Here is a 24,255-nt window from a genome sequence, read left to right on the forward strand (position 1 = left end):
TGTATATATGTTGATTTTTCCCAATTAGAATGTGATTTCCTTGGAAGTAGGAACTATTTTGATTCTGTATTTGTACCTTTCACACTTCACACAGCACTTTGTACATAGTAAGCACTAGAACACTTTTTAATTCATTAATTTCTGCATTTACTCATTTTATAAATGAAAACTGATGCCGAGAGAACTGATTTGCCCAAGGTCACATGGTATTCAGACTACATCTACATGTAAAATAGGACAGGCTTTTATTACTACAGTCAAAAAAATGCAATAATAATTGTTGGCATTATATAGTGCTGGAAGGTTTGTAAAACACTTTACATATTATCTCATTCGAACCTAACAACAATCTCATTAGGTAGGGCCCATTATTATCCTCATTTGACATTTGAGGAAATTGAGACTGAGAGATATCAAGTGACTTACCTAGGTCCTACAGCTAGATGAGTATCCCAAGTATGATTTGCAGTCAGATTTTCCTGAAGTCGAGTATAACCCTCTCTCCCTGTACCATCTAGTTGCCTCGCACAAAGAACTCACATTGAAGCACTTACACAGCAAAGATAAATCTCCTTCCTTCTCTAGGGCTTTCCACAACTTTGCTCTACCCCTATCCTTTGCCCTTAAGAAGGAGAAAGCCCTTTGTGCTAGAATTCCCCTGGGCATTTACATCTCAGATACTCACAGTATTTATTAATGAAGGACAAGTTCTAGATTTGTTCCTGTACGTTGTGGTTTTGTCTTTTGTTACTCTCCCTCCTCCTCTCTCTCTTCCTCTTTCCTTCTCTCTTTTCTTCCTACCTTTTTTTTCTTCCCTTTTCCCCTTCTCCCTTTTCCCTCTCTCCTCCTTTTCTCATTCCTTCTTTATTTTCTCACTTTCTTCCCATTTCCTCTTTTTTCCCTCCCAGGAAGCATAATTCAGTAATTAAATTTTGTTCAGACCTACTCTAAGTGAAAGAAGCAATGAATGTGGTGTCAAAGGACCCAAAATTAAATCTCATCTCTGTCTCTTACTACCTGACAGACCTTGGGTAAGTCTCAACATCTTTTGGCCTCAGTTTTCTCAAATTTAAGGTAAGGGGATTAAACCAGCTCCAAACTTATGCCCAGATAATCAAAGTTACAGAGAGAATTATCAGCAGAATTGAACCAAGGATTTTAAAGTCAGAAAACCTAGGTTTAAGCCTCATGGTCTTTTCACTAATCTGGTTGTCTTCATGTAGGAAGTGGCCAAGAGTAAGCCTGATTTTAAAACTTACTGGTCATTACAAGTAGAAGAATAGGATGGAAGGAAATACACATGTAATAATCATAACTGTAATGTGAATAGGATGAACTCTCCCATAAAATGGAAGCAGATAGCAGAGTGGATCAAAAACCAGAATCCTGCAATACATTGTTTACAAGAAACACACTTGAAGCAGAGAGACACATACAGAGTAAAGATAAGGGGTGGGAACAGAATCTATTATACTTCAGCTGAAGTAAAAAAAGTAAAAAGTTAAAAAATCCTGATCTCAGACACAGTAAAAGAAAAAGTAGACCTAATTAAAAGAGATAAGAAAGGAAACTACATCTTGTTAAAAGATACCAGAAACAATGAAGCAATATCAATACTAAACATATTTATACCAAATGATATAGAATTCACATTCTTAAAGGAGAAGTTAAGTGAAATAGACAGCAATACTATACTAGTGGGGGATCTCAACTATCCCCACTCAGTACTTGATAAATTTAACTAAAAAAGAAACAAGAAAGAAACTAAGAGGTAAATAGAATATTAGAAAAGTTAGATATGACAGACCTTTGGCATGACGTAGACATAAAGGGGACACCATAAGCAAATTAGAAGATCAAGGAATAGTCTTCCTGTCAAATCTATGGGGAGGGAAAGAATTCATGACCAAACAAAAGATGGAGAACATTATAAAATATAAAATAGATAATTTTGATTATATTAAATTAAAAAAACTTTTGTACAAACAAAATCAATGCAACCAAGATTAGAAGGCAAGCAGAAAGATGGGAAACAATCTTTACAGCAACTGTCTCTGACAAAGGCCTCATATCTCAAATATATAAAGAACTGAGTCAAATTTACAAGAATGCAAACCATTTCCCAATTGATAAATGGTCAAAGGATATGAATAAGCAGTTTTCAGATGAAGAAGTCAAAGCTATCTATAGACATATGAAGAAGTTCTGTAAATCACTTTTGATTTGAGAAATGCAAATTAAAATAACTCTGAGGTACTACCACCTCATACCAATCAGATTGACTATTTTGATTGAAAAGAAAAATGATAAATGCTGAAGAATATGTGGGAAATTTGGGACACTGATGCATTGTTGATGGAGTTGTGAACTGATCCAGCCATTCTGGAGAGCAATTTGGAACTATGCCCAAAGGGCAACCAAACTGTGCTTGTATTTGATTCAACAATACCACTAGCAGGTCTGTATCCCAAAGAGAGCATAAAAAGGGAAAGGGACCTACATGTACAAAAATATTTGTAGCAGCCCTTTTTATGGTAGCAAAATATTGGAAATTGAGGAGATGCCCATCAATTGCAAAATGGCTGAACAAACTGTGGCATATGAATGTAATGTAATACTATTGTGCAATAAGAAATGATGAACAGGCAGATTTCAAAAAAACCTGGAAATACTTGTGCAAACTAATGTTAAGTGAAATGAGCAGAACGAGGAAAATATTGTGTACAGTATCAGCAACATTGTGTGATGATCAACTATAAATGACTCAGCTCTTCTCAGCAACACAGTGATCCAAGACAATGACTCACAAAGGGAAATGTTAACCATATCCAGTTAAAGAACTGATGGACTCTGAATACAGATCAAAGTATATGTTTTTTTTACTTGCTTTGTTCTTTCTTGTGTTTTTTTATCTGTTTCTTCTTTCACAACTGTGACTAATATAGAAATATTTTTACATGATAGTACATGTATAAACTATATCAAACTGCCAACCATTTTCAGAAGAGGGAAGGGGAGGGAGGGAAGAAGAAAAATTTGAAACTTAAAATCTTATAAAAATGAATGCTAAAAATTCTCTTGACATGCACCTGGGGAAAAAATAAAATGCTATTTAAAAATAATAAAAACTTACTGGTCAGAAATCAGTTTGACAACATCTTACAAGTATATAAGAGCAAAGGAGAAAGCAGAAAAATCTCATTTCTGCCTGGACAGAGATTCATGTCCCTTATGTTCCATAGTGTGTCATGTGGACAGGAATCATAGAACCACATAAAACCAGAACTATCCATGATCCTGAACAAACAACAATTTTTAGAAGCCCAGGTTAAAGCATTTGTCTACAGTCACATAGCCAGCTTGTATCAAAGGCAGGGCTTGACTCAAAAAACAGCTACTTCTCTATTATACCAACCTGCCTCTCATTCCATTGTGCTGTTGCTTCTGTCATCTCTGACATTTCTTTGGAGTGGTTTGCCATTCCTTCTCCAGTTCATTTTGCAGATGAGGAAACTGAGGCAAATAAGGTTAAGTGAGTTGCTGAGGGTCACACAGCTAGTAAGTGTCTGAAGCTGAATTTGAACTCAGGTGTTCCTGACTCCAGGCCCAGTACTCTATCCACTGCACCACCTATCTGCCCCATTCCATTGCTCATGTTGCCCAAATTCTAACTTGTCAGAGAAATGTAGGTTAAGACTGGAAAGAGAATGTATTGATCATGATCATAAGCAGACTCAAACTTCTCATCTCCTAGCATAAAAAGATTGTCAAAGATAGAATTTTCTGGGGATCTTGGTAAACTAGACTCCTACTTTCAGATACTATCCAATCACTGAAAGAATACTAAATATAAATAGTCCTTTGTACAGTAGCCACATAAAACCCTTAAAGAGACCAAATAAAGTTGGTTTCAAAGCTCTAACATTAATATAGAAATGAGTTTCAAATAATTATGCTAATTCCAGGAGGGAGTCCTGGGAGAGTGAAAAAAAAAAGTTAAACAAAACCTCATTAATTTTGCTTCTGATAAGTACTCTAAAAGAGATTATTTTTTTTTCAGTTTCAGTTCTGAACATTTCACATAGATCTATTTATGACCCAGTAAGAAAGAAATGTGCCTACAATAACATAAAAACACCCAGTTTTATACCAATGTGATTTGAAGCAGAAAAATTATTAAAACACCAAAATTGGGAGTAACTCTGTGCAGCAAGCTCTATTAGGTCACAATAAGTTTCCAATATTCCACAGAAATGCATTACCAGCTTTAGAAAATGAAATGTGTTGTGAGCACAATATTAGAAAAATGAACAATTCAGGCTAACTAGTAAATGTTATTAATCTTATTAAAAAAAAGGGAAACACACACACAGAAATGCCACTGCACTCTCAGTACAAATATGGAGAGCTAATCCATCTTCAGTTTACAGCATCTGTAGAGCAAACAATGGTACTGTCTCCACTCAGGAAAAACTAGGGTTTAAAATAAGAACCTTATGGTCATGGAGGATTTTTTAATGTTTTGTTATAACAGACAGGGATAGACCCATGGGCAAGTCTGTGGACGTTCTTTCACTCATGTGAACTGTGTGTATAAGTTGCTAAGGGGGAAATATGAATGCTACTGGGGAGGGGAAGAAAAACAGGGATGGGTGAAAGCAACTAATATTTGCAGAGGTTTGTATCAGAAGAGAGTTCTGGGAGAAATAATAGGATAGAACGGATTAGGACAGCTTCAATAATTTTTTGTTGACTATTATTAAGTAGGCTGGCAAAAGATCTTGCTTTTTAAAAATTAATTTGTTTCTTTTAAGAAATGAAAAGGATGTGACCAAAGATTGTATACAGTAGAGCAATTTAGCAATAATCAAATAATTCAGACTATAGAGCACTTTAAGGTTTCCAGAGTGCTTTCCTGACAATAACCCAGTGAAATAGGTTCTACACTTAATATCATTACCACCTTCATTTTACAGATAAGAAACTGGAAGTTCGAAAAAATAGTCTGCCAAGAAAACAAGAAAAAGTTCCTTTTCCTATTATTATTTGTCACAGTATAGAAGAGTAAACTGATGAAATCATGAATTGTTAAAGTTCTGAAGAATATTTGCAAGGGAAAAGAATAGTCTGTGAAAATATGAAGAAAAGAGTTGCAAGAGTATATAAAAACCCATTTCTATTCAACCTAATAAGGACTCTAAATATTCTAGGTCTTCTTTGGTAAAGGTCCTGGGGACTAGCTGGTTCCCATAGTCTTTTAGGCCTGAGGCCCATAACAGAGTTTATTCTACTTACTCTGACTTAATCCTCAAATCCTGTCTTCCATTGCTAATGCCCCTATGCAAACTAGGAATTTATTCATCCATCCTTTCTGGACTGAAGTTTTTCTAAAGGTCTGAAAGCCCAGCCACCCTGCTAATCCTGTGCAAGAGGAAGTGATAAGTTCTTTCATGCCTACATTCACTGGGTACATGGCAATTTTATGGTTAAGTTTTCTACCACTTTTAAACATCCATAGAGAGCAAATGCAAAGGAGAATCTGAACAGAAGTGCTGGGCTTAAGTTTTCTCATCTATATTGTTCCTCAGGAGGTCTGAGGTCTTTCACCATCTTGCTCTCCACTAATAGGTCCCTCTGTTCTGGGCCCACACATGTGTATGGATTGAGTTCAGTTTTGAGGGAATCTGATTGTATGGGTGATATTCCTCTTTTTTCACATTTCTACCAACAAAAAGTTGGTTAAATGATGATTTTCTTAAAGCACAGGTCTGATCATGTCACTTTTCTACACAATAAATTCCAAGGGCTTCCTATTCGAAGATTCAGGATCAAATGTAAAATGCTCTGTTTGGTATTAAAAGCCTATTGTAACTTAGCCTCCTCCTACATTTTCAGTTTTCTTAAACCTTATTCTCTAATACATAGTCTTTGATTCAGTGACATTGGCCTCTTGTCTATTCCAGGAAAAAGACTTCATCTCTCAGCTTCTAGCATTTTCTCTGGCTCACTCCCATGCTCTGGCTCACTCCCATGCTCACTCACCTTCTCTGCTCTACCTCTCTTGGTCTTTTTTGATCCTCTAATATTTCAATGATGTCACCTTTATGTCATAAGTTATGGATCCATTTTGAACTTACCATATGGTGTGACATATGCCTGGTTTCCCACATACCAATTTCCGTGTTTCTCAGTAGTTTTTTTCCCCCCCAAATAGTGAATTCTTATCCCAGTACCTGAGACTCTTGGATTTAATAAAACTACTGTGCTCATCTTATTTCTTTCTATGCCTTAGGTGTAATTACCAAATTGTTTTTATGATTGTTGTAGTATAGAGATCCTCTAAAGCAAGCCTCCCTTCTCTCCTCTTTTTTCATTATTCCTCTTGAAATTTTTGACCTATTGTTCTTCCAGGTGAATTTTGTTATTTTTTTATCCTTATAAATTAATCTTTTAGTAATTTTATTGTTTTTCTTTTCTTTTTTGAATTTTTAGGCAATTGGGGTTAAGTGACTTGCCCAGGGTCACATAGCTAGTAAATGTCAAGTGTTTGGTCTGAGATAGGATTTGAACTCAGGTCCTCCTGACTCCAGGGCTGGTGCTCTATCCACTGTGCCACCTAGCTGCCACCTAGCTGCCCCCTAGTAATTTTATTATTAAGGGACTAGGTACTGTCATTTTTATTATATTTATTCAGACTATTCATGAGCAATAAATATTTCTCAAATTTTTTGGTTCTGTCTTTATTTCTACAAAGATTATTTTATCATTGTATTTATACAGTTCTCGTGTGTCTTGGCAGGAATACTCCAAAATATTTTCTACATTATGTAGTCATTTTAAATGGAATTTCTATCTCTTTCTGCTGAGTTTTGCTGGTATTATACAGAAACATGGATAGTTTACATATATTTATTTTATAATACTGAAACTTTATTAAAGTTATTATTTCAATTAATTAAATTTAGATGACTCTGTAGGTTTTCTAAATATCTTCAAAAAGTAGTACTTTTATTTCTTCTTTGCTTATACTTATGATTATCTTCTTATTTTGTTTTTCTTGTCTTATTGTAATAGCTGGAATTTCTAGCACCATAACTAGCAAATAGGAGTGGTGATAATGAACATTCTTCCTTTAGCCCTAATCTTGTTGGAAAGACTTCTAGTACATTTGCTTTACACATGACAGTAGCATTTTGTTTTAGATAGAAACTACTTATATTTTTAAAAGGTCCATTAATTCCTATATTTTTTAGTGTTTTTATAAAACTGGAATGGGTGATATATCTTACAAACAGCTTTTTTTGCATGTATTGACACATAATCATATGTTTTTTCATGTTATAAATATGGTATATTTTGTTGAAATTTTCAAAATATTAAATAAAATATGTATTTCTAGTATAGATCTAACTTGGTAATAGCATATAATCTTTGCAAAATGCTGCTGTAATCTCCTGTCTAATATTTTATTTTAAGAATTTGGAGATTAACTTATACTATTACATTAATATTATAAAATGAGAAATTTTGAAGACTTTCATGAACATGCAGCACTTTTCATCCTGGGGCAGCTAGGCAGTGCAGTAGATAGACTGCTAGGCCTGGAGTCCAGAACACCTGAGTTCAAATCCAGCCTCAGATACTTACTACCTGTGAGATCCTGGGCAAGTCATTTAACCCTGCTTGCCTCAGTTTCCTCATCTGTAAAAAGAGCTGGAGAAGGAAATGGTAAACCACTCCAGCATCTTTGCAAGAAAACACCAAATGGGGTCACAAAGAGTTGGATATGGCTAAAAATTACTAAACAACAACAGCAATCATTATTCATTAGATATATTGATGCTTTCTTCCTCTATTTTGCCTCTTGTTGGGTTTGGTTTCAAATATATATTTGTTTCCTTGAAGGACTTTGGTAGGACCTCCCTTTTTGTTATTTTTCTAAAAATTTATATTAAGTGAAATAAAATTTTTGGGAATAAATTACTGAATTGGAGGTTGTATAAGAGAGAAGAGCAAAGGTAGCAGGTAGAAAGTTTTTGCGACACATCCTAGCTGACTCTATGGCAACCAATGAACATAAAATGATTCCTATTTCTCAATAAGAAGAAGGGTTATGGTAGGGGCAGCTAGATGGCACAGTGGATAGAGCACTGGCCCTGGATTCAGGAGGACCTGAGTTCAAATGCGGCCTCAGACACATAACACATACTAGCTGTGTGACCCTGGGCAAGTCACTTAACCCCATTGCCCAGCCAAAAGAAAAAAAAAAAGAAGAAGAAGGGTTATGGGATAATACATAAGGTAGATGAGGGAGGGACTAAAACAGAAAGAAACAAGAAAATTTGATGCTATAGAGGAGAATGTGTCCCAAAGAAGAACACTGCCATGGAGTGAGAGATCTACACTATAATGGAGGATAGGGATCTTACAATGGGTATAATCTGCAGAGAGATGTGTACTGGGAGAATATTTCCTCTATTTTGCCTCCATGGACAACATCTGTTCTCAAAAGAAGAGAAACTGAAGGTTCTGGAGGTAAACAGTGGGAGGGAAAGGATCCCTGTGAGAAGACTGCATAAGAAATAGAAAGGAAAATGACCATGTGAAGGAGAAGCTAGAAAAAGACATTTGATTTGAGATATGGGGAACTTTCTACATTGGAGCAATGCTTTTATATTTGTTGTTGCTGTTCCATCATTTTGGACATTTTCAATTCTTGGTGACCCTGTTTGGGGTTTTATTGGCAAAGATACTGGAGTGGTTTGCCATTTCCTTCTCCAGCTCAATTTACAGACGAGGAAACAGAGGCAAACAGGGTTAAGTGACTTCCCCAAAGTCATACAGCTATAAGTACCTGAGGCCATATTAGAAGATGAGTCTTCCTGATGTCAGGCTCTGCAATGTGCCACCTAGCTGCTGCTTCTATATTTATTACCTCTCTAATGAACTGATACTTCCAAGAATGAGGTACAACATAACAAAAGGATGAAGGGGCAAGGTTCTCAAGGCAATGACAGAATTTTTTTAGAAAAAGGTATCCAAACTTGATACTTTAGAAGCCTTAATTGCAAGAGAAGCAAAGGACACTAAAAAGGAATAAGTATAAAGTTTATGTATTATACATCTATACATACGTGTGTGTGTGTGTGTGTGTATGGAGAGAGAGTAAATAAGAAAGCAAAATCTCAATCTATTTTTTTACAAGAAAAACATCTAAAAAATAAAGATATATAGAAAACAAAAGAAAAAGTAATGCTAGAGTTTTTCCTAAGCACTCAATGAATCCTAAAAAGTTGCAATCATGCTATCAGACAAAGCAGAAACAAAAGTTAAGAATACAAGAAAAGAAAGTGGCATCACCTTATGTTTGAAAGAGCCACAGACAACAAAACATCATTTTTTAACTTATATGTTCCAACTGCCATAGCAACTAAATATATACTTTCAGAGTTGGGCAAATCTAACAGGAAGAGAAATAAAAGGAAAAATATAGAATTGAATAAAATGTCGATAAATTATATGAAATAGTATATGAAGCACTGATAAGATAAATGTAAATTAAAATAACTCTGAGGTTTCATCTCACAGCCAGAAAATTTGTCCTGATAACAAAAGATGGGAATATACAAAGTTAGAGAGATTATAGAAAGAAAGGCACATTAATCCACTGTTAGTGGAGCTGTGAATTAGCATATTCATTTAACAAAGCAATTAGAAATTATTCAAACGAAGTGGGTAAAATAGCCATACTCTTTGACCCAGTGATTTACTATTGGGCATATACCCCAAGATAGTCATTGATAAAAAGAAAAGGTCCATCTACATAAAAAATAAATTATAGCAAAACATTTTATTGCAGCAAAGAATTGTAAACTGAGTAGTTAACCATTAGCAAGGAAATAATTGTTGATTAACCAAACTGAAGTACATGAATGTAATGAAATGTTACTTTGTTCTATGAAACAATGCATATGACGAATGCAGAGAAGCCTTGAAAGATTTACATGAATTGATACAAGGTGAAATAAGAAGAGTTGAGAAAATGACATACATGATGAGTCCGACAGTGTAAATGGAAAGAACAACCACTACAAAGCAATAGAAAATGAATTTCGCAAAATTATGAAGAACAAGAATGGTCCCAAGGAAGAGATATGAAGATAATTCTCCTCACTCCATTGCAGAACTGAAAGTTCTGTAGGTATAGAACATTACATATGTTGTCAAATTATTTTAATCTATTGATCAATTTTTGTTGATTCGTTTCTTCTTTTTCTTGAAAAAAACTTGTTATATGGGATGATTCTCTGAGAAAAGGTAAGAAAAGAATTACAAAGGGGAAATTTAGGAGATATAACAACAAAAAGTAAATAACATGTATTCTCTGAAAAAAGAAATTTTAAGTATTTTGAGAACTTTAAAATGTCATAAAATCATATACCTCTATAACTTTCTCTTACCCTGAGTTCCCTTTCAAGCAAAAACTAAGATTATAATAATCAAGATAATATAGCTTGCATTTATGTAGTATTTTACAACAGAAAGCATTTCATATACCTGTATGTTATTTCACAGAACAGAAGCAACTTGGCATAGTAGAGAGCCAGCCTTGGAGCCAGGATAATGAAAGGTCAGGTATACCCCTTACATATGTGACCCTGGGCAAATCACATGACGTTTTGCCCTATAAGTAATTCTCTCAGACTCTAAATTGCAGCACAGGTATTGACCTACATTGGTGCAGAGAGTTTCTTCAATGGGGACTTCCTTATACTAATGTAATCACATGCAGTTCTTATCCCTTTTTCATATAATCCTGTGACAAGTAAAAGTTTCTTCATCTCCATTTGTCAGAAGAGAAAAATGAGTCCCAGTGAGCTTAAGTAACTTGCCTGAAGTCAGAGGGTTAAAAAATGGGACAGCTAAATTTCAAAGCAAGAACTCAATGCCTAGTTCAGACCTTTTCCCCAGGATTTATCATATCTTCTTTTAGTTTCAGGACTTTATTCTCTTTCAAAGACCAATCACTTAAGAATTTTTTGAGAATAATATTCAAAAAGATCAACCAAAGTCAAACAAGCTACCAAAGTGATCAGGATCCTGAAAGTTACAAAGACATCAAGGCAAACGGCCTGAAATCCTCAAAGCTGAATTGGGACTGAGAATCCATAATGGATATTGAAGTCATAGCCTGCTGATCCTAATGTCCTAATCCACACTGCAATTTTACTGGCATGTTTATCATTTGGAAAGAAAGAACTTGAAAGTATGCCATGAGAAAAGTTACTTCTTTAACATAGACTCCATGGGGTTGATAAATTATTTCCAGTTATAACTGCAAAATTGTGTTTATTCAGCTTTCCAGTCAAAATGAATGTTGTCCTCAAACCTACAGGATCAGTGAAGCTTATGAAAATCAAACAATATCCTGTCTGCTTCATAAATTATAAACAACAACAGCCAGATAATGGGAAACGGAGTCTGGTTCTGAAAGGCTTCGTGTTGGCAATTCAAAATGGCAATGCATACAGCAGCTAAAAAAGAGCCTGGTTTGATTTTCATAAACTAGCCAGCCCCTCCAGGGTGAAGAATAACGAAAAACAAATGAAAAATTATTCGGTAGTTTTTCTAGCAAGCTAAGCATGACAAGGAAATTGTAAAGATGAATACAGGCATGCAGTGTTACATTTATCTGGATACCTATTTGAATGCATCATTTTGTAAAGGGGGTGGGGAGGAAATAACAAATTCCAACTTATGCCTGACAGTGTAAACACCAAAACCTTGGGGATGGCTCTCTTTTAATCTATCTCTCTCATATTCTGAACTTTATTCTTATTGAAGCATATTATATATTTTAGTTTTTTAGTAAACCCCTTAATTCTTAAGCACATAATTCCACACTGGTCAAAACCATGGTTCCAGCAAGCCCAGTTTCTAGCAGAATCACTAAAAGCCACGATGGAAAAGTATGGTTATCTTTTTTGATGTTAACTTAAAAGCTTAAAGATGTACCAGAAACATTTAGATTTATAACATGAACCATTATAGGTCTGTGAAGTGATCTAAATACCTTTTGATCCTATCCATGTTTTTGACTTCTGCCACATAAGTTCAAACAAATTTACTTCCTGTTGTGTGTACATGATCTGAGTAAAACTCAATTGTCAGTTAAATAAGAGAACTCTTAGGAATCTAACTTGTGTGGAAATATGAGGAAATATGAGTCAATGAACAGCCGAAGATAAATAGCTACTTAGGCCTATGGTTGTGAAAATGCTACATGATTGTTAATGTTTTTTAGAGATAATATTCTGAAATCACACAAAATGTCAGTGTTTCTTCATGAGGTCAAACAAGTGACCTAGGAGTGGATTTAAAGCTGTGTAGGATATTCCATGGGCAGCTAAGTGGCACAGTGAATAGAGTGCTAGGCCTGGAATCAGGAAGATTCCTCTTCCTGAGTTCAAATCTGACCTCAGATACTTGCTAGCTGTGTCAACTTGAGCAAGCCAATTAACCCTTTTTGCCTTAGTTTCCTCAAATATAAAATGAGCTGGAGAAGGAAATGTAAACCACTACAGTATCTTTGCAAGAAAATCCCAAATGGGGTCATGAAGAGTTGGACATAACTGAAAAATAACTGAACAACAACACACATGGAGAGAACACGAACAACCAGTGCAGGTGTGGAAAGGCAACTCACTCCTTTGATGCTTCAAGGCTGTTGATATCTTCTGGTGATACCATTGAATCGATCTCACTGGTCATTGTTGAACACATAGCATGTACCAAATCCACTAGGCAGGATGCTGTTGTATTGGATGAAAGGTTTCCACTATGCATTTCCTCTGCTAGATTTATGGTCTCCACTGGACACTGGATACTGATTACAAAGTCTTTCAGACAATGCCAGGCATGACCCACCCCTCTCCCCCAATGGACACATACTTCTCTCTGTTTCCAGTTTCATTGTTGTTTTTAGGTTCTAGCTTAGTTGAAATCCTTAGCTTCTTTCTCCTTATGAAAAGAACAAGCACTATTATATGTTTCCTTCAAAAGTAGAAGTTTTTACATAGGTTTTCTGTTTGTTCTTTTTCCTTTTTTTCTTTGAAAGAAGCCAGCTTCATCTTGGACCATCACAAAGCTTCTCTGTCCTATATGCTGAAGTCTTAGATAGGCCTATAAACTCCAACTGGAAATTCTCAGTGTAAAGCACCAGGCTATCTAGAAGAAAGGACAAGGTCTTCAAGGCTGATTAATGCCCTCTGGCCCAGTATTTTCTTTGGAATAGATTTTGTGGTCTCTGGGTTTGGGAGTCTCTAGGAGCAACAATCATCAAATCATCAGCATTCTTTACATCTCCTGATTTTAATTTCTGAAGGCTAGATTATAACTCATCTAAGAATTATTTGCCTAATACTTACCTAATAGCTTTAGGTCTGGGTTCCTCTATTTTTCAATCATTTATCTCTTCTTACGTAGATTGGGGGGGGCAGGGTAAAGGAACAGAGAAACAGTGAAGCTGAGGGCCAAAGCCATCTCTTCTACTTGTTTAGCCTTACTTTTTGCCTTTCTTACACAGCTGTGCCCTGTTGAAGCCTGAAACGGGCTCTGAGATCTCCTCTAAAACCATCCATCCAAAAAATTAACTCTCTCCATGGAACATGCTCCAACTTTATTGGATAATCAAGTTGTTACTATAATATAATTTTTTCCTAAATTTGGCATTTTCTAATTCTGTGTGGTTATTCCCATTATTCTTGTAATCTTGAATTTGGTGAACAAGTCATTATTCATTTTTTCAATAGCCTTCATATTTACATGTATTTTTATTATATCTTTTGCAGCTTCATTTTTCTAGGATCAAAGAGGCTTAACAAATCTTTTTAGTTTGTCCTCCTATAACAGGACAGCTTCCCTCCCATCCACTGATCATCTTAATTGTATAATATATATATATATATATATATATATATATACATATATATATAAAAGACATATATGTGTGTATGCATGTATATCTGTATGTGTATACATATATGTAAGTGTATATATATACACATGTGTATATGTGTATATATGTGTGTATATGAGTACTTACATATGTATGTGTGTGTGGAAAGAAAGAGAGAGGAGAGATAGACACACAAAAAGAAACAGAGGGACAAGTATATCAGGGTCAAATGTACCAAAATATCATAAATTTAGAGCTGCAAGAGACCTTAGATTCTCTGATACATCGAGGTTCAAGGATAGGATGAGTTGTAGTTTATTTACAATACCCTTTTGTCTAACTCTTAGGTCTCACTTTCTGTTTGGTAACTAACCAGTACATTGAGTTGAGATCTAATGGTTTTTAAGTCACTATTCTATAAATATTGTTTGGATCTTTCACTAAGCCCATTACCTTGTATTTTCATCTGCCACTTTTGTGTGTATGTTGGCAGGGGATTGAGGGATAGACAGGGTGGAATGAGTCATTGCAAGGGCTTCATTTAGTTTATTCCCATAGACTTGTCATTTTACTACTTAACTATTTAACTTTTAGGGTTATAGAACATCAGAATTGGAAGGGACCTCAGAGGGTATATGCTTAAACTTGAACATGAACTCCCAGCATAGCACACCCAACAAAGGGTATGCTTTCACTCGAATACCTCTAGGGAGGGGAAACATTTCGTCCTGAAGTATCCCATTCGATTTTTTGGATAAATCTATTATCAGAATTCCCCTCCCCCCCTTACATCAAACCTAAATCTACCTCTTTGTATTTTCAACACATTGCCCCCCTTAAGGGTCAAGCAGAAATTGAATATCCATTTCCCTTGTCAGTCCTGAGACTTCTCTGGACTGAGCATTCTCAGTTTCTTCAACTGATCCTTGTATGGAATGGTGTTGGGTCCCTTCACCATCTTGATGGCTCTCTTTTGGATACTATCAAATGTGGATCTGCAAACTGAGCATATCACTTCAAATGTAGTCTGACTCAGGCAGAGTGTAACAGCACGATAACATCCCTAATACTGCTCAGTTGGCTGTCATATTATACCAATGACTCCTATTTGAGGATTTCCAGAATCTGAGCTCAAAAGCCATCTAGCCTGATACCTACATGAACAAGGATCCTCTGTACAATATCCCTGACCAGTGGTCATTCAGCTGAAGACCTCTTTTTAGGAGGGATGTATAAAGCCCCTTTCCCCAGTTCTAATAATTAGGACATTTCTATATATCAAGTTTACATTGACTTCCTTAGCTCTTTAACCTTTACAAAAAACAGCCCTGTGAAGTAAGGTCTGTAATATGCTACCATGCTCTCTAATCTTCCCCATCACTATTTGGACAAGCCTACTCCATTTTCCAGTTGAGGAACTTAGAGCTCAGGGGTGGCAGACATAGCTTCAAACTCTGTGGTTTCCTTTCCTGGTTGGCATTACTAAACACCTGATGACTATGGTGAGCAGAGCTTTCTCTTCCTCAAACTTCCTGGAAGAACTTGGTCACCTGGACCGATATGCAATGTCAGCTAGATATTTCCTAATTATTCATGATAGTCATAAGTTAAAAATATCTGAAAATTTCAATAGAGTAAGAACAAATTAATCTCAGAATTATCCCACATTTGTCAAAATTTTTAAAATCAAATTATTCTATGAAAGTGATAGGCCCACAGTATAAACTTCTCTTGTCACTAAATAAATGGACATTAATCATGCCTTACAATTTAAATGGGCTTAATCATATTTTAGAAAATTCTGTTTCCTTTCTCCACTGATCTTACTCTGATATGTAACTTCTCCAAAAATTATCTGACTACCAACATCCATTAACTAAAAAAGCTCTAACAGTCCAAATCTGTTAAAATGCCGGTACTCTTTTCATAGAGGCAGCTAGAAGGCTCAGTGGACAGAGTACTGGACTAAGAGTCAGAATGACTTGAGTTTGAATCCCACCTCAGACACTATCTGTGTCACCATGGGCAAGTCACTTAAATGCGTTGTGCCTCAATTTCCTCTTCTATAACATGAAGATAATATTAATACCTACTTGTCATGTTGTTATGAATATATCAGCTATACAATCAAGGGAGAGGATTAGAAGCAGGGATACTTTTTGGGGGGCAGGGGGCAGGGTTAGTGAAGAAAAGGGTCAGGAAAAGGAGAGAGAGAGAGAGAAAGAGAGAGAGAGAGAGAGAGAGAGAGAGAGAGAGAGAGAGAGAGAGAGAGAGAGAGAGAGAGAGAGAGAGAGAGGGAAAGGAAGGGAAAAGAAAGAAGGAAAGTGAGGAACCATAGAGGTTCAATGAAGGAAAGAAAAAAAAAAAGACCTGTATCTTTAGTCCTCATAGAATGTAAGCCCTTAGATGGTATGGACTGTTTAATTTTTTTAATCCTTATTCCCCTAGAACCGAGTACGGTACTTGGTACATGTTGTTTTTCAGTTGTGTTGGAATCTTTGTGAAGCACACCAAGTCGGTACTGGCCATGGGGTTTTCTTGGCAAACATACTGGAATGGTTCGCCATTTCCTTCTCTAGTGGATGAAGGCAAACAGAGGTAAAGTGACCTCTCCAGGTCACACAGCTAGTAAATTTCTGAGGCTGGATTTTGAATTCAGGTCTTCCTGACCCCAGGCCCAACATTCTATCCTCTGAGCCACCTAACTACCTCCAAAGCGAGTGGAGGTTAAGTGACTTGCCCAGATTCACAGCTAACAAGTGTCTGAGGCCACATTTGAACTCAGGTCTTCCTGATTCGTCATGTAGTAGTTAATCAACATTCGTTGATTAGATAATACAAAGCTCACCTGCTCCATCTGCTCTAGCCAGGTCACATGTACTTAGTCATGCTTCTTTTTTTCTGGGCTCTAGTCCTGGTCAGCGATGCCCTTTTGGGGCCTTCAAGAACTGAAGGTCATTCTTATAGCATGACGAGACAATAAACTAGTATTTTAGTACAATGCTTATGGGAAGGGTTGGACTAAGTAATCTCTAAGTTTGTTACCAGCTCTAACATTCAATGAGGATGGCAACTGGCATATAAACTTTCAAGTTTTAAATTACTATACATGTGTTATCTCATTTAAGGCTTATAACAACACACTAGAGTAGCTATTACAATCTTTGTTTTGGAGATGGGAAATCTGAAACTCAGAAAATAACGTATTTAATGTTGGTGACATATAGTGTGTGTCATGGTGATACCGCAAATAAATATCAGAGATAGGATTTGAACTCAGATCTTCATGACTTTTGGCTTAGATTTCATCTACTATGCCTTATTGATTGTCCCTCACTTTGGCATATCAAGTTGTGATAACCTAAGCTGTAGAAAGCTATGAGGCAAACTAGTTCTTGAGTTATGTTGTATATAAAATTCCCAGAGACAAAGTTTCAGGTAAGAAAAAATCAATTTATTAATTAGGCCAGCCAATAATTAATACATTGATGGTAAGGGATCTTTTTAGGTGTTCAAACACAAGAATTCAGTGTCTTCTGTCACCTTAAATCTCCCTCTTTTCCTTCTGAACAGGACCATCCCTGGCGAGTGAATGGCAATTCTAGTTGGTGGCTATTTAAGAGCTATCAATTCCTCCTGATTACTTCATCTTTGGGGGGGGGGAGGTAAGCTGAGGAACAAGACCTGGTCATGAGACTCAGTAGCCTCCAGCAATCCAGGCCAAGGAAAACCTCTCTATTCTGGCTTTTTTTTTCCTTCATGAGGCAGGCCTACCCAAACTCTAATGAAGGGATGGAGGACACAAGAGTAGCTCTGGATCAGCTCCATTTAGTTTCTGTTTACAGGGCAAACAGAAAGGCCCACCTTTCCCTGGGGAGAGGCAAGAATATGGTGACATTCCTCAGCTAGAATGGGCCTAGGGGATTTTCTCTGTAAGCTACCATAAGAGATGGCTTTTTGACAGAGAAGGAAGATATTGTAAATTAATATTAATAATCAAATGATTTACCATTAAAATTAATTTTCCTTAGTTAGAAAACATGGGTTCAAATTCCAAATCTGACACAAACTCTGTCATCTCTGTCAATTCAAGCAAACTCCTATAGGCTTCTGTAAAATGATCAGATTAGATCACATGAACTCTATGGTGTCTTCTGCCTCTAGATTTATGATCTTATGGGTTTAGTAAAGTTGTGTAAAATCCATTTGGTGAATGAGTTTACGACATTCCTCAGAGTCAAAATGCACTGTAAGTAATTACTATACATTGCAGTTGAGAGTGTACAGTTATAATGGTACATGGAATCAGGCACATGAATTAATCAGCTGTTCCACAATTTAATCAACAGCAGAGTCTTAACTGTTTTCTCTCTCTCTCTCTCACTCTCTCCCTCTCTGTCTCTGACATCAGAATAACATTACATTATGGGAAATCCCTTTTACCAACAGAACGAGACAATTTCAGTGTGACAAATTGTCTCATGTACTTAAAAAAATCCAACAGACCACTTTAATGACTTCAGTTCTAAAGCACAAGTTATTAGCATACCCTGTCACACACAGATTTAAAATGGGATCACATAAGATGATAATGTGTGCTTCAAACATGATTTTAAGTGCCTAGATTCACAAAACATCTACTGAAAATAGCTGCAGAGGGAGATTAATGTATTTCATGCCCTTTGGCTAATGGGTATACGACATGTGAGTCACTATACCATTGAACCATGAGTGACAGAGGGAGTACATTTAGGAAAATCACATTGCAACTTTTAAAAACAAAGTATAATGAAATTGTAGCATTTGGAAAGCAGGGGGTTATTTAATATTTTATTTGTGACTAATCAGAGGCTTTATAGACTAAGGTGGTTTATTTTATGTTCCACCAAAGTGCACTGCTTTACTTTGCTTCAGGTATTTGTGATCTAAATAGTTTGGGCACTTTGTCTCCCAAGACAGATTGCTACCCTACTTCATGTCAGTAGACAACCTTCATTAGTTGCTGTAAACTGCCAGATTTTTGCCCTATGCAAACATAACAAGGCTAGTCATTTGATGACACACACTGCCAGGCCTGAATGCTTTGGCCCTTCTAACTTAGTATTCCATTGGCATGGCTTTCAAAAACTCAGGGTCACCTGAAGGCTAAAATGAGGCATCAGATAAATAAAGCTATGAATAATTAGGTTAAAAAAAGTGAAACTCTGAAAGGTAGCACTTACAGGAAAATGTTAAGAAGATAAATAGTGTTAATAACAATGTAGCCCTAAGATCAAAAGTATCAGGGTGATCAAATAGGTTATAACTTTAGCCAATTAACAAACCTATTGGATACTCTCTAGATCCCCAGCACTGCCCCATGCACCATGGAGTACACAGAAGGAGGTCCTTGTTCACAAAGAATTTATAATCAAATTAGGGGGAAAGGAGTTGGTACAGAAGACACAATAAGCAAGTAATGTAAAAACAGCCTAGAGTAAAGTTCTGAATGGGGTGGTACAGAATATAATGGCATAAGTGGAAATCAATGAGAGCTAGTACAGTCAGAAAAGGATTAACAGAAGAATAAGAACTCACTTTAAGGCTTGAAAAATAGTTCCTCCCAAGGAACCTGGGTAAGTTAAGGCATACAGGTATTACTATCCTCATTTTACAGATGGGGAAACTGAGACTTTCAGTGCCCATGATCACACAGCTAACAAGTGGCAAAAAAGATAAGTTCTTGGACTGGGAGTCAGGGAGACCTGAGTCTGAATGGTACCTCAGACAATTAGTGTGTGAGCCTGGGCAAGTCATTCAACCTTCCCATTGCCGTAGTTTTCTTGTCTATAAAATGAGGTCATAAGGCCTTTAAAGTCCCTTCTAGTTCTAAATCTCTTAGCCTATGACCCTAAGTGACTGGGGCAGGGTTTGTACGTAGGTCTCCTCAACCTGTTCTCTGTCATACCAGGCTGCCTCCCTAAGAAATAAAACTTGACCTGGGCCATGAAGAATGGGGACATTTGCATAGGTAAAAAGCAGAGAAGACAATTATTCCTGTTGAAGGAAACTGTGATTTGGCACAGGGGTGGGATCATATCTAATACTAGCATTTTTTTCCAGGTGAGGAAATTGAGGCAACAAGCAGCTCCCTGTTACACAGTAAACTTCAGGGGCAAGATTTTAATTCATTTCTTTTTAGCCCCATAGCCAGTATCTTTCTGCTACCTCACACTAATCCAAAGGAGGTTGACCAAGTTGCTTCGGAGAGAGAAGGAGAAAGGAGCAGATAGAACAGGGTGCTGAAATGTAACAGAAATTAGAATGGATGGATTAAAGAAAAAGCATGGGGAAGAGACATAAATCAGGAAGAGAGGCTAGAAATTTTGAAATTTCCAACTGTGAATGTGGGATAAGCATAATCAGCCATAGGCTACCAAAGTTTTACTCCTGATTGGGAAACTTAAAGGGTACAAACAATTTAATACCTACATTCATCTTTAGCAGGATAAGAGGAAGTAAGGGAAAACAAGCTAAGAATCTTGCTAAGAAGAACGAGGAAGTTTAGGGTCCAGGTAGCTGTAGGGTTCTCCTGCCACCCCTCTTTGCTGAAAAATAATCTACAGCTTGTAGCAATCCATCTCATCTCTCATCATGGATATCCATTCCCTTCATCCTTTCTGGGAAATCTAGTCACTATCCCTGTCCCCCACCCCCACCTTCCTCTCAATCCTCACTCCACAAGCAATGACACATTTCCTCAAAAGGAATGAGTAATGCTACCCGTGGGAAGGAACCTTTAGTAAGACCTTTCTGGTAAAGCAGAAAAATAGAGTTCCCAAATATCTTTAGAAGCTTTCTAAAGTCTCTTCCAACTTTGAGATGATACTTCCTAAACTACTGTAATAACAACTTCTCTGTCTCAACAAATTCTCTCTCCCACTCAACTAAATTTGTCTTAATCTATTTTATGATTTGCAGATCATGTCATACAAACTATTTCTTACTGTTTGCCCCAGTCAGTACTTGCCCTAAGTGCCAAAATTCCTAGTTATGGTTCTGGAATGTGGTATGGATAAAACATTTCTAGAAACATGAATAATAGTACAACTGCTCAGTAACAATTGTTTAGATACTTGGCTTCATACAAGTCTTTCCATGATAGGCAGCACAGCATAGTGAATGGAGAATGAGCCTCAGACACATGAAGACTTGGGTTTAAGTCCTGCCTTTGACCCATTATAGCTGTGTGATCCCGGGCAAGTCACTTAACTTCACCAAAGCCCACACAACTCTCTAAGACTAGAGATTTCAGTTCAGGTGCTGCTCTATATCAAAAAAGGAAATTTCCTCCCTAGTTCTCTATAGCAATGAAATTACAGGTATGATCAAAGAAGAAAATATTTCTAGCACTGCAGGGCTTAGGATGGCCCTCTTTGAACCCTGGGCTCTAAAATTCCCACCAGCAGCATGATTCTGTTTGGTTAAAGCAGATTAAGTGACTTCTAAGGTCCCTTCAGCTCCAAATCTGTGATTTAATAAACCGTTTCCTGGCTTGGTAAGACGGTCCCATACTTGGCCCCTCTAAACAGTACTAACATAATTCCTCCTGATATGTCAGGCATATAACTCTTTCCAGTGAAGGCCAACCTCATTTAGAATATATTTTTGCTCCATAAATGTTACTTTTTGGTTGGGTCCAGACCTGTGATTTCAGTGATTGGAGGGAAATTCTGATGTCTACTATAATATAGCTCAACAATTCTGCAACTTAATAGTCTTGGAGATTTACTTGGGGTAGGGAAGAGCTACTATACTTCAAAAGCAGGACTCAAACCTTGGAGTTTGGCCCTCTGTTAAACAATTTTACCTGTGTTTACTACATTATACAAATTGTATCTAATAATTTTTGCATTACAGAACTTAATAGGACCTATGATATTTGGATGATTTTCCTTTTGCTTGCTTCCAATGCTGTTAGAGTTCACCTTTTCTTTTTCCTGGGGGGCTTCTTTCTTTAGTCTTGCTTTCTTAGTGAATTCTTTTCTTTCTTTTCTTGTGCCTCATTTCCATCTTCTTGCCCTTAGTGCCTGTTGTCCTGCTGATTTCAGCAAACAAACCTCTAGGTAATTTTGGTCCTGTTGCTTAGCTCAAAGTAAAAAGCAAACACCATATGCTATGGTTATGAACTTCCCAGGCTAGTATAAGCTGCCAAAAGTCTGGCTTGCAATTCTGTAAGAAAGAATTGATAAAAAGCAATCACGTCTCAGACTCAGAGAAACTGAAAATGCACCCATCCAGGTCCTTTTAGGCCCCTTGTTTTTATTCTTAAAGAGGCAATACCCCTTTAATTCCATTGCAAGACCATACTGTCACTATTCTAATGTGATGTCACCACCTATAATAGAAATAAGGAGAAAAAATGCAAGCAAATAGAGGACAGGAGACAAGTATGTATTTTTTTCTTTGTAAAATGTTGGGGATAAATGTTACAAAAATGGAAATTCATTTCAAAATTTTTAATCTAAGGGACAAGAAAGATCATCGTGTATAAAATCTATTTTCATGCAACTTTTCAGGAATCTATCTAATGTGTAGAGAGACATACATTTTATCCACAGCATGCTAGGATTAGCACTCTTTGGGTCCATAGGAAAAAACCAGGAGCAACAGTTGTATGATACAGATGCAAATTTAAGCTTACAATAACGAAAAACTTACTAATAATTAGAATCAGTTAAAGATGGAATTGGATTGCCTCTCAAGATGGTAAGTTCCCAGTTTTCAGATGAAGTAATCGAAACTATCTACAGCCATATGAAAAATGCTCTAAATCATTATTGATTGGAGAAATGCAAATTAAAACAATTTTGAGGTACTATCCCTCTCCTATTAAATTGACTAATAGGACAGAAAAGACAAATCACAAATTTTAGAGGGGACGTGGGAAAATTGAGACACTGATGGACTATTAGTGGAGTTGTGAACTAATTCAACCATTATGTAGAGTAGTTTGGAACTATGCTCAAATATTTATAGTAGCTCTTTTCCGGTGGCAAAAATTGGAAATGGAGTGTATGCCCATGAATTGGGGAATGGCTGAACAATTTGTGGTATATAATTCTGATGTGTGCTATAAGAAATGATGAGCCTGATGCTCTCAGAAAAATCTGGAAAGACTTACATGAACTGACACGAAGGGAAATGAGTAGAACCAGGAGAATATTGTACATAGTAACAGTAATATTGTAAGATGATCAACTATGGATGACTTAGCTTTTCTTAGCCATGCAATGATCCAAGAAAACTCTGAAGGACTTATAATGAAAAATTCTATTATCCTCAGAGAGAGAACTGATGGAGTCTGAATACAGATTAAAGCATACTTTTTTTTTTACTTTATTTTTCTTGGATTTTTGTTTTGGTCTATGTTTTGATTTTTTACAACATGACTAATATAAAAATATGTCTTGCATGACTACACAGGTGTAACCTATATCAAATTGTTTGCCTTCTCAATGAAGAAAGGAAGAAAAATTTGGAATGCAATTTTAAAAATGAATGTTGAAAATTGTTTTTACATGTAATTGGGAAAAAATAAAATACTAAATTTAAAAAAAAAGGTAGGTTCCCTTTCTTTGTAGTTCTTCAGGCAAAGGCTGAATGACAGTGTCTGATATGTTGAAGAGGGGATCCTTGATCAGGTAAAAATTGTACTTTATAGTCACCAAGGTCTATTCCAGCCCTAAAATTATGAAGTGTATAATGTGTTATCCTTTCCAAGTATCCTTTCATTTACACACTAATGGAAAGCTTCAGGAACAATGGCTCACTCCAAGGATATGCTCAATGGCTATGAATTTCAAGGACTGAAGGAGGTCTAGAAGATATTATGGACCTGACTCCTTAAATGTCATGCATAGAGCGTTGACTGCTCAGATTATGTGTAGCCATGACAGGTAAATATGGATATATGAATTACAGAATGATATTATGTTGTTAAGTCATTTTAGTCATGTCCAACTCTTCATGATCCCATTTAGGGTTTTCTTGACAAAGATACTGGATTTGCCATTTCTTCTCCAGATAACATCTTAGAGATCCTTGTATCAAATCTTTCGTTTTACTGATGAAGAAATGGTCAAGTGACTTAATGTAGATCAGAGCCATAGCCAAGTATTTCTACAACCAGGACAAGTACAGCCTAGGGTAAGGACCATGAAAGCATTCTTTTTTTGTGGAGAGGGGAAGATAGAGGCAGCCCAGTGTGGGAAGACAGAGAATAAAATATAACAGAAGGTTTGTCCTTTGGAAGCTCT

The sequence above is a fragment of the Phascolarctos cinereus genome, unplaced genomic scaffold, assembly GCF_003287225.1.
Source record: "Phascolarctos cinereus isolate Bilbo 61053 unplaced genomic scaffold, phaCin_HiC Scaffold_1;HRSCAF=81, whole genome shotgun sequence".
NCBI lineage: Eukaryota > Metazoa > Chordata > Mammalia > Diprotodontia > Phascolarctidae > Phascolarctos > Phascolarctos cinereus.